Source organism: Triturus cristatus, chromosome 2_1 (genome assembly GCF_964204655.1).
Source record: "Triturus cristatus chromosome 2_1, aTriCri1.1, whole genome shotgun sequence".
Classification (NCBI taxonomy): domain Eukaryota; kingdom Metazoa; phylum Chordata; class Amphibia; order Caudata; family Salamandridae; genus Triturus; species Triturus cristatus.
In genome coordinates this window covers 830,281,042-830,297,846 of record NC_140581.1, presented here as the reverse complement: position 1 = coordinate 830,297,846, position 16,805 = coordinate 830,281,042, and the positions used below count along the sequence as shown (strand labels likewise).

General features: G+C 42.3%; 1 long non-coding RNA gene across 1 annotated transcript; it reads left to right on the top strand.

Moving 5' to 3' along the window:
• The first annotated feature begins 438 nt into the window (after positions 1 to 438).
• On the top strand, positions 439 to 16,499 carry LOC146865938 (uncharacterized). The gene is made up of 3 exons (XR_014976728.1): positions 439 to 575; positions 13,070 to 13,340; positions 16,330 to 16,499. It is a non-coding gene; the product is annotated as an uncharacterized LOC146865938 (long non-coding RNA).
• The last annotated feature ends 306 nt before the right edge of the window (positions 16,500 to 16,805 follow it).

Here is a 16,805-nt window from a genome sequence, read left to right as displayed (position 1 = left end):
TAGTGCAAAATACATTTAGTAAAACATTGACATAGTTGCCTGAAAGACAATTAAAGATGTAAAATACAAAAGTTTTCTTGTGCAAATATAGTGTGAGGAGGGGGACCCGACATTGACCTCCCACTTGCCCCACTTACTGTATTTGCCATCAAATGCCGAGACCAACGTCTCAATGAGATCAGAGAAGCAAGAGTTAACTCTACCCGACGCCTCTCGTGTGCAGGGAGAAGACCAGCCTCTTCATAGCAGGAGCCAATGGGAGCAGGGGACCGTGAGAAGGGAGGCGGAGCAACCCCCACATAAGGAGGACCCAGGAAACCCGGAAGACGTCAAGATCCTTGAGGGAAGAGGGAGCCCAGCTGCATCGAAGAAGGTGGACGCAGCATGGGATGAGGAGAAGAACCAAATGCATCAAGGAGGGAAGACATCCAGGCAAGAGCAGAAGAGAGCCAGCTGACGCCACGCAAGGGGACGCGGAAACCGACAAAGCCCTCGAGAACTGGTGTGAGGACTGGTGGACGCCCCCGGAGGACTCTTTCACTCTGCCACAAATCAGGAGAGTTGTAGCCCCTGCGGTATGTGATCCAGGCAGGGGAGGGGAGTAAGGGGTATTACAAGGGGGAGGGGGACACGAAGGGAATACCAGGAGTTTATTTGTGTATGCCCGTTTGTCACCTCGAACACACTTCCCTTGGCACTTGAAACACCCATATGAGCATGTCCACCTAGCACCTCAATGGTATGACATTTTTTGTTGTTATCGTTTGTGATGTATAAACCTAAAAGATTAGATCTCCAGAACTAAAAGGGAGAATCCCTCACAATACTTTGCATGTGCCTGCTCCAATAGAAAGATACAGCATATTTGTGCGTGTACCTGCTCCCCAAAGAAAAAGGACTAGTTGTAGGCTGTCATAGGACGGGACAATATCTACTCTTCAGTTCTGGTTTTTTTCTATCTTGGATTATTGCACACCTTGCCGCGTGTTATCCCAACACTATCAGGGATGGTGAAGGGCTTTACCCTAGAAACCATGACCCGCTCAACAGTAGTACTTACCGCTTCCTTCTTCTTTTCTTCCTGAGACTCCTGGAGACGTCCTCTCAGTGGAAGATCTATCTTAAAAGGAAGAAAACCCCGGAAAATCCACAGAGAAGAAGAGAAGACCCTTAACTTTGCCGTTTCAATTTTTGTTTATGCGTTCCTCAAGAAAACCACACCAAAACTGATCCGCACATTAAGCCTCCGAGATTCTTTTTCGTCCTGTCCCTCTCACATATTATATATATATGTATATATGTATATATATATATATATATACACACACACACATATACATATATATGTGTATATATATATATGTATATACGAAGGACTTTGTCTGAAACCTCCCAATTCCTCCTGGAAAGACGAACACAGACCCGAAGTTGAGTGCAAAATTATTAATTGTATCCAACAAAGCGCACCTCCGCCATGATGCGTTTCGGCATTCGAGAGGCCTTGATCACATATATATAAACTATACTTACTACCCCGTCGATATTTTTGATTCAATATACTGGTTTTGATATTCAGGATGCACACAGTGTGATTCTATATGAAGGATATTATGGATTTTTTGAGGTACATATTAAAGCACACTTAGATTTTCACAATCCAACCTTAAATCCTATCAATTAGATGGGATTTAAAGTAGAAGGATGTAAAGTAGGCTGACTGGCAGCTTTGTGAATTTTCTAAACTGCTCAAGCTTTGTGTAATGCGTAGTTTATCAGATTATTTAAAAAAGAAATAATCTGGCCTCAGTTTAGAGCCTTCCCTCCCACACCTCATATCTGAGGTCCTGGATGTTTAACCTCAACACTCAAACTTTTTTTGTTGGAGGATGTCTTACCTGGGACATTCTGCATCAGGAAATCATCTAACCTAGTAGGCCGGAAAGGATAAACCTCACGTCTAGTAACATCAGGAAACTTCACCTGCTAATAAAGAGTTTCCTAATTCCGTCCAACTTTGTAAGTGAAGCTTTAATTTATTTGCCATTAATTTAAAATAACTTTAGAGAGCTTGGAGTATGTCCATTAACATCATATTGGGAAATTAGTGGAGAATAGAGTGTTTGAATCATTTTAGGGATGCAACACTGATTAAAACTAAATACAATATAGATGTCATTTACGGGGAAAGTTTGGAAGGTCCCACCGTTAATTTCACTGTAAGGTTGTGGCAAATGATGGATAGTTTGCATTTCACAAAAGCATCAATAAAAACTACATGGATCTGAAACATCTTCTGACATTGACATATAACCCTTATAGTTGCAGGCAGATTGTGCGAAAGGTGTTGTACAAAAGAAGACCTTTGTTAGATATCGACCAGCAAGACAGGTAGGCATGGTAAAGTATAGGTGATTGTGTGAGCCTGTGATGGGTTTACTGGCCTGGCTGAGGTCACTAGCAGCAGCACTGCCTCTAATACTCCGAGTGGTGGTTTCAAAGTTTGCATCTAGGATCCTGCTCTGTAATAACTTCTCTCTTTGATGGTTCTTCCATTGTACCCCCCATTTGGATGCTGCATTGTACTCCACTTCCAGAATTATGGACCGTCTCTACTCTTTCGCATGAAGTAGGCTCCTTGCATAGGACCCTCAAGGTGGCATCCAATATGCGGCCTACATCGCTTGGACGAGAAGGCACTTTTCTGAGTGATGAATGTTGAAAGCATGGACTCCTGCCATGTGCACCACTAGCAATGGAAAATATTTACTTGCAGAGGGATCGTTTGCCATTACTACAGAGGCAGATAAAAGTCAAGCTTCATGTTGTGAAACAGTTAAGTGACTGCCATATTTAAATGTTCACTAGAAAGCCAAATCACCTCCTTAGCAGAACTTTAACTTCTCAGCAAGTAGGTTGTACTTTTCAGCGACTATACCAGCAAATGTAGAAATGGCTGTCATGCTTTAAAAGGGCATATAGTAACAAATACCAAAGGGGTACCATTGTGAAACACTTTACAAAAAGCAATGTATATCAAGTAACAATGGTTAGACCTTATTAGAATTTTAAAGACCTCTATGCAAGGTGATTTGTGGATCTTCCAATAAGATCCCTTTTAGAAAATAAAGTGCACAATTGTGCTTTGAAATCACATTGGGTCAGGTGTATTGGCCAAAACATGATACACTATAAATCCCACTTAAAACAGCCACTCACCATTTGTCTACATGTACCTAGCTATCATTTCGCTCCTTTAGGCTCTCTTTTACTTTCTCTATTTACTCCCCATCTGCCAATGTCTGCCCCTGCTGCCTCGCTCAACTTTCCCATTCCTGTCTCTCCTGCTTCCGCTTGTTTTTTCTATTTACTCTCATTTCTTTCTATCAATCTTCTGTCCTTTTCTAGAACTTGTCCTCTCTATCTTCTCTTCCATCTTTCCACTTTTGTTCTTCTCAACACTTGTTATTCTCTGTCATGCCCTCTTCTCCATCAACCATGTATGGCAACTGAGACTTTTTCTTGGCTGTGCATGGCTATTGGCAGCACCTGCCACCTTTCTTTGACCACTGTGCTTTTCACTGTTCTCCAGTCCCAGAAGCCTACCAACCTGTGGGCCTCCTGGAACTGGAGAAGTCCTGTCCGACCATGGAACAAAGAAGGTAATGGAATATGGCCATCATATCCCCACAGCTTGTAGTCAATTCTTGTAGGACAAGATAACAGGCTGCATGGATTTGGTGGGTTTTAACTGCTTTAGGGCAGACGAGCCATTGATGTCCACCACACTACTTTCACAGTGCAGTTGACATCGATGAGTCATCCACAGTGATGGGAAAAAAGTGCTTCTGGTAATGTTGCAGGGATTCTGCTTATACACAGAACTATGCGTAGAACCCCAGGACCTCAGTGAATTGTGGTGTACCAGAAACTCACCTCAGAACCCAGAACCCAGTATCCGGCTAGCATAAGTGTCCCATTCGTTATCCGAGATTTAGCTCGGCGATCCCAATGAAAAGACAACCCAGAACAAGCGACTCAGTGTACTCTCAGGAATGGTGGGAATCGGAAATACCTGTTCGTATATTATTCTCACATCAGTCCACAACAAGAATAAACAGAGACACGGTGAAAATAAAAAGAGTTTATTTTTATAGACCACGTGTCCTAAGATGCAGTACTTTGGCTAATACAAGCAGACAAATGATTATAATCAAAACCATCAGCATCGTTACAATACCATAGAATATAAAGGGAGTGATCATGTTATAAATGACAGAGGATACTACCACCTTCCCTTAACTAAGAAGCTAATATTATTATTATGCTAATAAAAGGTCTCTTAGGCTTGAACAGGGGACCCCATACCTCAAAGATCAGCTTAGTGAAATCACATCACAGGAGCATCAGAAGTCTTCTCGCAGGAAGGCTCGTCTTCGGTCTGGATATTAAACATGATGTCTGCAATATTAAAAGCACCAACTTTCAGGTATTCGCAGCTGCCTGTGTGTTATGGCTAAATAGTGGGTCGATCAACCTGGAGTGGAAAACATGCATTGTCTAACGACCCAGACTGTTTGTTACACCATGTACAGACCAAGGTCGCTGCGCAGAGCTCGGGATGGTAACAACAGATTGCTCTCGTGTGAGGCAAAGCGCGAGTCAGCAGTTTGTTTCAACAATAATATGTAGATGCAGTGTCGTGCGCAAAAGCAACAAGATGGCTTTCTAACATCTAACGTGGTTATGCTAACTTAACAATGTATGTACGTATTAAGGGATTCCTTACTACAGTAAAGACACCAGAAAATGTTTCTTTTCCAAAATCAAAGTCACTACATGAGGGAAATGCTTCCCCGACTCTGAAGTTGTTTTTTTATTTTGCTATATTGCGCAGCAATCTGTGCGCACTGAAATTACACAGCAAAACACAAGTGAAAGCAGATTGTGCTAAAGGAATCTGCGGGGATCTACTAGTGTCCTACCACCCAGCGTTACTTCAGTTCTTCCTATAAAATTAGTACCCTACTTGTGTGACTGAGCTGTCACACATAGAATGAAAGGCTCCCTAAGGCCCCTAAGACACAAGGAAAGGAACAGGATTTTACCTTGCAAATTGACCAGTTCTGGCAATATGGGTAGCTCTGGTATTTACGCCAGTACTCGGTTGGCATCCAGAGAATCTTTCCAGACCCCAACATTTTTTTAAATAAGGTACCTAGGGAAGTCTGGGGTGGTGTAGTTTGCATGGATTCCAATACTTGTTCTTACCCAGAATGGCCTGCAAATTCCAAACCTTGGCAAAATCACAGATTTTCCTCATATGTCTGTGTAGGAACATTTCAGAACATGTGAGGATTCATAAAATTCCTACCACCCAGCATTCACAAACTTCTCACAATATAAACACTACCCCAAATGTTCACCAAATACTTAGCATTTAGTAATTTATACATACATTGGACCTCATAACAGCAATTTATCTGCTTTGACCATAAATTAGATAAAGATAAAGCAGAATTTCATAGGCGTCAATAAAGTTCAAAAAGAAGATTCATACTACACAGATCTTAAATTACATTATGCAAAAATCAGAAAATGTTATTCGATGTTCTGCAGAGTATTCTAGAGAGGTCAATTATAGTACAAATGCTTTCAGCCTCAAATGCCATGTATGGTTTCCCCATAATTTGGATGAAGGAGATGAATCCTCATTGTGTTGACTCCGGCAGGGTTATCTAGATATTAAACTATTTTTGAAAGATAGTCTGTTATAGCAGTCCTTTGTGACATGGCAGGCTATATTGAGTCATTTCAGATTCTTACTACTGCTAGTTAGGATATCTGCACTCCTCTGCATCAGGCACATTAACCCAACAAACTATGCGGCTCCTTTATACAAAATAACAATCTGTAGAGCAGCTACCTAAACACACCAGTCTATATTTCATAACAGTCCAGTATAGGCTGGAACAATGCCAGTCAAATATAAGTCGTACCTGACATGTGATAACTCTCCCCCAGCACAATAGGCTTATCAAAGCACCAAGCAATAGTGGAATCTGGAGTTTCCTAATTTGACGTTGCTTCTAAATGACTGGTAGCTTTGGGTTTTCTATTAGCTCCTCGCGTACAACACTAGGTGTCCCACATTGGTTCATCATATTCCCTCTACTATTCAACATCTACCTAACTTCTTTACCCAACCTGGTTAAATCATTCAACTTCACCTGTTACAACTATGTGGATGACATCCAAATTATTTCTAAAAATGGATGGTCTGGAAAACCTCTACAATGTAAAACTTGATGACTGCTTTGGGCCATAAACACATGGATGATGAGTGACCAGCTAATGCTAAATACCGCAAAAACAGAGATTATGACGTGCGGAGAGTGACAAAAAAACAGCCTACCACCCACCATATGGCCTAAGGAACATGAGGCCCCTCCACCAAATCATCAGAAAATTAGGGGTAACCATGAATTCAGACCCATATTAGAAACCACATGTCAACAACATAAAACAGAGTGCCTTCTATGCAATGAAAGTACTACGTTGCCTGCTCCCATACCTTGGATACCAACAGAAACTGTAAGCCATCCTCACACTCGTAATCTCCAAGCTTGCCTATGCCAGCAGCCTATACCTTGGCACACCCACATTTATGATACGCATAATACAACTCATAAATAATACTGCTGCAATATTTCTACTCTGCCTTCACCCAAGAGAACACCAAGCTGCAGTCTTAAAATCACTCCACTGGCTATCTATAGCAAGAAAGGCAAAGGTCAAGGCACTTTACATTGTTCACAGCCTCCAAGGAAAAGGGCAGCTATGCTTTCAAGCTAAATTGAAGCAATGCAAACAAATCAGGACACTGCACTCCAGGCCTGCACCAGTTATCATACCACCTTACTATAAGAAATCTGTAGGAGGCACTACTTTCTCAGCACCAGCAGCCAAGCTCTTGAACACTCTACCAGCCAGCATTCGAAGCATGGAGGGGCCTATGCACTTCAAAAGACAGGAGAAAACATGGCTGTTAACAATACAACTTCACTACCACACATCCCTGCAAATGAACCTAGAAAGACAGTTGTGCCCCCAAACTCAATCTTCAGCTTATGATCCACAGCTTGGATACAACCAAACCAGCAAACTACTATCTGTAGGCAGATAAGTTAAAGAGATCTGGCTTATGCCTCACTGGGGTATCATATAGTTATGTAGGTACATGCATAACATTTCTGGCCCACACTTATACTTATACCATAACACTCAGCGGTCCGCAGCTGAATGTAACTTACACCTCTTACATTCACATAAGACATATCTGCTACGTGGGTTGTCCTTCACCAGTGCTGTGCAGCCAATAAACCAGCCATCACTGAATGAACAGGCATGGAATAACAGAAGAGATCTGTCACACGTGCGGGTTAATTGAAGGACTTTAATCTAGTCCATGACTGCAGGTCCCAAATATCTATATGCTATGGCCGCTTCTTTACATCTCACAATGGCTTTAAGAAATGAGCTGATAGTAATAATACACATCCTAGCATCTCTCTTCACTTCTCTCTCCCTCCAACAATGCCAGCCCTGGCCCAGAACTATACACTAGGGGGCAGATTTACTAGTATTTTGCGTAGGGTTTGCTTCACTTTGTGATGCTGCAGATGCAAAATAATTTTTGGTATTTACTAAGTAATTAAAAGCCACCTTGCGTGGCTTTGTGCACTTTAGTAAATACAAAGTAACACGAGGCAATGCATATTGCTGCCTTGAGTTATCTTGCGTCGGGACGGCGTTCCATCGGTGGAGCATGTGTGTTTTCATACATCCACCTATGGGATTTGGTGCATTCCCAGATTTTCTAAAGCTAGTAAACATGTGAATGCGTTAAAATGGTATGCCTTCCCCAATGAGGCATAACAAAGAGAAATGTACTAATTTCTGTGTGTTACTTCCTCATTCTATGTGTGCTGCATTGTGCAACACCTACTATAATTTTCAAGACCTTCTTACGTGAGAATGTGCCTAACTATTAATACGAAAAGAAACTTAACTGCCTTCCCTTGGCTGGTTGGTGTGCACCACAATTCTGGTGGTATAGTCTGTGATACTTTCAAAGACTACCATGTTCTACTCACCACTGCTATAAAAGGTTTCAAGCTTGCATTGATTTGATTCAACCTGTTTAGAGTTACCAAAGTGATTCTATAGATAGTCACATACTAACCAAGATATATATGTGGAAAACGTCAGAGAGACACATCAGTATTTTTCTTCTTCATCTTAATGTATATTTCATTTGATCAATTATCCTGATATGTGTGTCCCAAATCCAGCATACATTTACCTTAACACATTTAGGAGTAAATGGCTCAGATTGTTCTTCCCCTTTGATCAGTACACAATTCCTCATTCTGAATAAATAAACAAAAATCATAATAGCATGCATGACCGTGTTCAAAAGGGGAAACAGCATTTACAACATGGTTTTTACCACGTTGTACCTTTACCACACATTTTTACCATGCAGGTTGTTAGAACACATATTCTTTTATAATGTATGCATTTACCACGTATTTAAGATTAAGTTCAGGGGTGTGGGGGACCTCCCCCCATAAATACATTGTTTATATACATATAAATATACATATACATATAAACAATGCTTGGAAAACGCAAACATTGTAAGAGCACATGCGATCTAAACAAATGTGGGGTAAAAAATGCATAGTAAAGGCATGCTGACTATTTCACAGCCTTGTTCCGTCATACAACCTTTCAAAAGACATTTTATACCTGAGCCACACAAGCAAGTGAAAATTATGCAGATTATTAACTATTTGATAACTCACAATGCTCACATTTAGAAATATGTGAAAATGTTCACTGCACTGAGTCCATGTAGATTTGTGTTCTTTCAGATGGCATAATTGGCATAGTTGTTAGAATTGGAATTCATTGTTGGCTGAGGTATGCACCTAGGCCAGGCAGGAATCACCACTCTAGTCAGTGTAAACTAAGTACACACTAGAAGATAGTCTGTGCTCAACCTCTGGTAGCGTGGCACAGAGCAGTAAGTCTTATCTAAAGAGGCAATGTGTAACGCATTTGTGCAACACACACACAGTAACGCAATGAATACACCACAGAAAAGACTCCACACAGGTTTAGAAAAATAGATTATTATATTATGATTAAAACAATACAAAATAACCAAAATCCAACGTATAGAAGTTGAGATACTGAATTTCAAAAGAGTAAATGCAGTGTAGCGCTTAGAAGCAAATAGCTCTTTAAGGGTTACTTGAGGTCGCACTGGACGGAGGCAAAGTCAAAGGACTCATGCAGATGACCTCGAGGAACAAAGTACCTTTCCTGGTTGCAACAGTGAGATGCATGGTGGGCTGCGTTGTTCCGGAGCCCACAGGTCAAGGATGCATCGATTATCTCCACGTGCTGATGGTGATACTGGGAGCCAGACTCGAAAGGCATTGAGCGATGCACCAGGTTTCTCCACGCAGTTGAGGGTATGTGTTGCTCTCTCCAAACTGCAGAGGCGGCGAAATGCTGTCCGATGCATCAATCTCATGAGGAGGCAAAGCACTGGTTCCAAAGTGATGCACCAATTTTACTCCAGCAACTGGTGTTATGTTTCATATAGGTACCCCAATATAGGCTCAGGGAACCACCTAATCTTTCACCTTTATTCTCCCCTACCATTACCCTACATAATGGATCTTGGGACTGACCTTTTACCTAGTTACAGTACTGCTTACAGGACATGGGGTTTTCCCTGAAAACTAGCTTTGCCCATTATGTATGAGGATTCTTGGAAACTCAGCAGGACTTCCATCGCCTGCATAATAATTATGTATAAGGGTCCTTCCTTCCGTCATCCTAAGTCCAACATGACACAGCAAAGTAGAACCCCTGAGGGTACCACTTTGGGTATATATACATCATATCTTTGCTGAGGCAGGGAGAGGAGAAAAGGACTTCCATGCTAATACACTGACGCGAGATGCTGGGATTCCTCTGTGCAGACACTCCAGCTTGCAGTGGTCTGACATCCCTCATGGGGTTCCCATCTCGAGACCAAGACGGGTTCCCACAGTCTCTCACTTCAGGTAATGGGGTTAACTTTATCCTAGAGGGATTCTTGGCTCTACACCTACATACATGCTAGGTACACTTAGGTACATCTAGTAAGGATCGCATCGTAGGAGTACACATTTTATTGTCATGTATTTTTATACCTGTCTGTATTCATTGTTTTAGCACTATGGTAGAAATCTACCATCCTTTTACTCTGTTGGTGCTTATAATCATTTATATCTGTTTCTGTCTAATGGTTGTTTCAGCACACCTATCTTACACTAGAATGACACTGGTTTAATAAATGCTCATTGAAAACTTCCCCACTGTTTATTCTGTTTATTCTGTTTATTCTGTGTTTTTCTCTGAAATAAACTGAGCACGAGTAACTGAGCGAAAAGTATCGCACTGTTTCCACGATCCCTGATGGGACAGAGTTGTCATGTTCGATAGTTACCAAGTACTATTCTCTCCTGGGTAAGAGGGGTTTCTAGTGGCACTGTGAGCTAGCTGGTATACAGGCGAATACTCGGTGGGGGTGTCTGGAATTAGTCTGGACACCAATCCCACAGTCTATGTTGTCTAAACGCGCAGATCCTATATAGATGTATATTACCAAACAAAATGGCACTGCCAACGTTGGTTTGGCTCTTATTTAACGGTCAAATCTGAGTAGTTCAGTCGTGCTATTCTCAGAGACCCCAACTCACATTTCCCCAGAGACTTCTGTAGTGGGAAGGGAACAATCTGCCACAGCTGAGTAGGCATATTCTATGTATTGGCTGTAGGTTTATCAAGCTTGAAGGACAAAAAGTTCCTATTGTGCATAAAACCGTATCTCAGTTTCCTTTCTCCTTCTTCAAAATAATGGCTGATGAAGACGCCGTTGCGCCAGCACAACGTGCTGCAGGTAGGGAGGAAGAACAGGAAGGGGAAATTAACATTTCACAAAATGTTAGAACTGCCCTTACGTTAAAACTAGCAGACTATGAAGTCACAGCTAGGGGTGGCACACAAACACAAATCATACAGAACAGAGGTATTCTATTCATGTGCTAAATTCCCACAAGCAGACGCACATACATTTCATTCTTACTTTGAAGATGAAACACCAAATTAACACTGTCAATATGAGGACATTGAAGTTCCGCTCACCTACCAGGAGCACATAAACTGGTTTAAAGGTGCCCTCCCACACAGAAAAGAAAAAATGAGACTCAGTCCGCTCAGAAGAGATGGAGCAACTTGGCCCGTCCTAGCGGCATACAAACCACATCCAGACATTGACACAATGCCAGTAGCAGAGTTACGTCCACTTCATAAAGAAATAATAAAACTTTACAGAAACCTGACATAGTTTGTGATGAGAACACTACACTACAGCCAGCAAGGGCTACATCAGCAGAACAAATTCAGGGATCTACAACTAAAATAACAACACAAACGCTACACGTAGTTATGGGCAAAATGCCCACTAGACGTGAGCATATGCCATTCTGGATAGCTAAAAAATAACACAGCTAGACGCAGTATTTCCATACACTCGCCCTTAAGAAAAACACAGAATGCTAACAATCTGCTTGCCAATGGGGATAGATCCCCAGATAGAGGATTGTACCACATGGGGTACAGTTTTCGCTCCCATATATACCAGAACTCATGGTATCCCTTCATAATCAATAATATCAGATGCATTACGACAAATACAGAATGAGTACGGAGCAGAACCTGCTCTGAACTTAAGGATGAAATTGTTAGGACATTTTGCCCAGGTATCAGCTATTATATTAGCAAATATAAAAAGGGAGGCAGCAGCAGTGGCAATACGCCAACACCCGAGGGATTTCACTCCTTTACAACAGGAACGTGAATTACCTAAAACTATTGAAGACACCTATGCTGAATTAGGTAGAGATAGTTTGGGAGCTAGAGCACAAAACCTCAACTCATGGGTGGTCCTGAAAAGGGTAACACCAAGCAAGCACCCGATTCTTTCAAGAAGAAATGGGATAATAAAATATTTTTAAAAAAGAATAGAGAGAACAGACGACAATCCAGGGGTGGGTCAACAGTAGCCCTCCGAAAGGAGGTACAACCGTAGGAATTGTGATAACATTAAAAAACCTGACTGGTATCACCCGGCACCGCCTCTGGCGCATGAACTTAATTGAGTCCCCTACATTTCTCAGATGTGGCGACAGTGACAGCACCTTCATACACACGGTGTGGGACTGTGGTCGGTTGCGCCCGTTCTGGGCTGAGGTCCTGTCGTGCTTGGGGGAGGTGCTGGGCTGGGAGCTACCCCTCGATCCCCGGATAACACTATTACACAGTACTGAGGAGATAGGGGGCAATATCTATAAGCGGCACCTCCTGTTTCTGGGTTTGACGCTGGCCAAGCGAGATATTGCCCAGCACTGGAAGTCATCTACCCCGCCCCCAGTTCAGGCCTGGAGGAAGGCATTGGATCGCTGCATGTCCGCAGAAGAGGCAGTATTCTTGGCAAGGGGCTGTCCGCACAAGCATAGTAAAGTATGGAAGAGATGGGCACGATATCGGGGCATCGTATTATCCATACGTACGGGCGCAGAGACATTGGACCCGATAGAAAGACTGATCAGAGCCCCGGTAGTCACTCATCCGAGGCCCCAAGAACTTTGAGCTGCAGGAGGGTAACCAGAATATGGAACAGAAACTGATGGGAAATGTTAAATGTACATGCTGGGCAGTGGGTTGGTGTGATGTGCGGGGGGGGAGGGGTCGTGGGTCTGATGTTCCACAGACCAGGGGGGGGACGAACAGGGATACCAATTCTCACTCTTCCAATATCCATTTTGGTACCATGTATGGTGACGAGTTCCCCGGTGTCCTTAAAATGCCAATAAAGTCTGTTGTCAAAAAAAAAAAAAAACCTGACTGGTATAAGGATACCGATACACGTACCTCTCGTTACTTTCAGGATTCATCGAAAGACTCCAGGAGGGAAGGACGGTCAGAACACGGACAAGAAGAGTACAAAGTCCAGAGACATGCAACGCGCTTCAGACTATACTTCCAAAAAAGAAGAAAAGACAAAAACAAAATCTGAGGACTCAAATATGAATGGGAAATTGGCTCTGATGATACTAGACAGCGCTGCAAAAGTAACAATAGCTTGCCAGAACCTGATGGAATTTCTGTTGACAGTGGAGTTGAATGAACATATCATGGTGGAAACACCTGATACAAGGGTAAGTGTCCCACATAGGTTACATGAAATAACACTCCAAATGGAGGGGGACAAACCCAGAAAAATTAAAGGTCTGTTTTGGGAGAACCTGACTTATGGCCATGACATCCTTTTAGTTGAAAAAGATTGGCGACCCGAAATTGTTATGGATTGACCAAAGGGAGAAACAGTACTATATACTTAAAATATACATACGCGCATGAATGGGCGGTAGCATTTATTCCAACATTATATCGCAACCATGTTGGGTGGGATGCTGAGTCACTTCACAATACAATCCCAGTAAAAACTACCCTAACTCCACAGAGGCAATACCCATTAAAACAAGAAGTGAAAAAACAGGTCAGGGAGATCTTAGATCAACTTGAATACCAGGGTGTAATTAAAACTTGCACCTCTTCCATGAATAATCCTTTGTTTCCTGTAACGAAACCCGATAATTCATAATGTCTAGTTTTAGACTACAGACATCTTAACACATGCACTAAAAAAAATGTAGTACAGAATGCACACAGTGCTTCATTAATGAATAACATTGTGTGGAAGAAATAAAAAACAACATTAGATATCTCAAATGGATTTTTCTGCCAAAATATAGCACCTGAGAGCAGGTATTTGCCAGCATTCTCAGCGCTCGGTTCTCAGAGTCAATTTTGTCGACTCCCCCAAGGGTATAAGAATAGCCCTGGGTTGTTCTCTGCTAGGGTAACAGAGTTACTTCAGAAAATGGATGAAGAGGCATTGTCCTATGTAGATTATATTTATCTGATGGATGATGATTTAAAGGATCACTTGACCAGGGTGAGCGACATAGTTTTGGGGTTCGTCTCTGAGGGCTACAAATTCAACTTTGAAAAATCGAAAATAGCCCACCTCAATGTCCTGTTTTTGGGATACCAGTTATCAAGTGAGGGAAAAAGCCTGGCAGCTAACTTTTTAGAAACATGTGCGCTGCTTCAACCTCCTAAATCGCTGAAAAACTTACAATCCATATTGAGATTGTTAAATTTGGCAGAACTTACATTTAAGATTATGCAGAAAAAGTAAAACCTTTTCATGACTTAATAAGACCTGATTTCTCAGTTAGACATTGGACTCAGGAACACATCCTTCGTTCACTGACATGATAGCTTCCAAACACATACACACATGTGTAAACACCACAAATCTGGTGATCCGTGTTATAGCGGGTCAATCTGGGTACACTTACTGGACCTTCAATAAAGACGGAACAGTACCCATAGCATACAAATCAAACTTGAACACAAACACTTTAACGCGTTTTGCTTCAACAAAAAAAATTCAGACAGCAGTACAGACTGCTGTAGTGAGAGAAAGAGCACTGGCTCAGGGGAAGCAAATCATTGCCATAACTCCAGTACCGGCCTTATAGACTGTGACAACAGCAAGTTTTCCAAGTGCTAAAACTTTACATCCAAGATGGATGTAATGGGCCACTTCTTTCACTGCAACAGATGTAGATTACAAATTTGATTCAACACTTAAAACACAAGCATTTCTGCAATATGAACTAGAATATCCTCCCCCGAATGAAATAATCCCTCTAGATCAGTATGAATACATTATTTACACTGACGGATCTGCTCAGCCAGCCGTAGGAAGTAAACAGCAATACAGCGCCGTGTGTGTGATTGTGAAAGGTTGTATGCAGGAAGGCAAGTTCCATCCTAGCATTACGAAGACACAGTGTCTAAAAGACTTCACAGCTGGCAGAATTAAAAGCCCTATTACTGGCACTAATAAATACGGATCGAAAATTCCCCACACTGATTGTGTGCAATTCTTTTTATTGGGTCCGGTTATACAATGAGTATTTTCGCTACCGGGGTCAAAATGGGTTTAAAGAATCAAAAGGTGGCACAATTAAGCATAAAATGCTATGGGAACAGGTAGCTGAGTTGAAAAATGAACTACCAAGAGCTCACATGATACACACGCTGAGTCATCAACGTGATGGCGTTCACGTTGAAGGGAATTCATTGGCCGATGAAACCGCAAAGGGGGCAGTATGAACTGCTTCTGTAGCTGCAATCACTCGTTCAAATAAGAGAATAGACAGACAGATAATGGTAGCTGTCATTGCTTCACGCAAAAACAGCACAGCCGTACCGAAAGATTTTCCACTCAAGTACTTCTACAAGTTAGATGCAAATAACATTCCGTATGCTTACATTCCAGGAGTGGGGGATAGAGAAATACCAAACATGGATTGCAGATTAGGTTTAATTCTAGCTTCACACAAGGGTCTAGGTTCTGCACACGCAGGAGTTACCACAACGGTTTCTTTACTGAAACAACGCTATTGGTGGCCAGGACTAACTAAACAGACAAATAATTTTGTCCTAAAGTGCAACATCTGTCAGCAGATGAAAGGTTCCACCGTAGCACGTCCAGCGCAGCCACCATTACTAATTTCAGACAGACCACTCGCTTGTGTCTATTTGGACCACTGCGGCCCCCTGCAATCGGATGGGGCTTACAAGTACATCTTGGTGGCAGTGGATTCATGCTCTAAGTTCCTGTGGGTTTGGCCTCAGCGGTTGGCTGACGCTAGAACTGTTATAAAAGATTTACGAGTCTTTATCGGGACATATGTAGTTGGCACATTACATTCTGACCGTGGCCCGGCGTTTAGCTCTAGCGCTTACAAGGAGGCAATGGGAGGTTTGGGTGTTGCTTTGCGGTACTCCTCTGCGTACCATCCCGAGGGAAATTCAGTTGTGAGAGGAAAAACCGAGACTTAAAGCACTTTTTAACAGCAAGAGTATTAGGTTGGGGTGGTAGTTGGTTCAATCACTTATACGGAGTCCAAAGAGCCCTTAGCAACATGCTAATAAGTTCCCTAGGAGGTGTCACCCCTTACGGGGTCCTATTTGGGACGAGGATGTGGGTACCTGATCTCGACTATGAAAGCACAGTGGTGGATGAAAATCCATTTGACATCAATGAATGTTTGGCTGTTTTTTCAGGATCCGGGCACTACAAAGCAACGTGCAAGTAAAACGCACTACCACTGGGGAAGTCAAATCAGTCACGGCAAGACCTGCATGGATCCCAAAAGTCAGGGACCTGGTCAGAGTAAAGATTGTGGACAAAAAATAATTTGAGCCATCCTACAGAAGCCTGTACCTGTCCTGACTGTCGAAGGAACAAGAACAGTACTTCTTCCGCCTCTTGCCGGCAAAAGAGAAAAGAGATTTATCTCCATTGATCTGATCAAACCACACTATGTGGCCGATACTGAACAGAAGCCTCGTGGGCTCCTGGGCAGCCGACGCTCAGCTCTTGCTACCATACATACCATCTAATCCGTAGTTTACTGAAACCTTAGGGAAAGCTAAAAAGGTTTTAAGCAATTGGAGCGAACCTGGAGGCGTGCTTATGAGCTAGAAGCAAAAAATAAATATCTTGATGCAATTAAGTCGTACCATAGGTTGATTCGGAA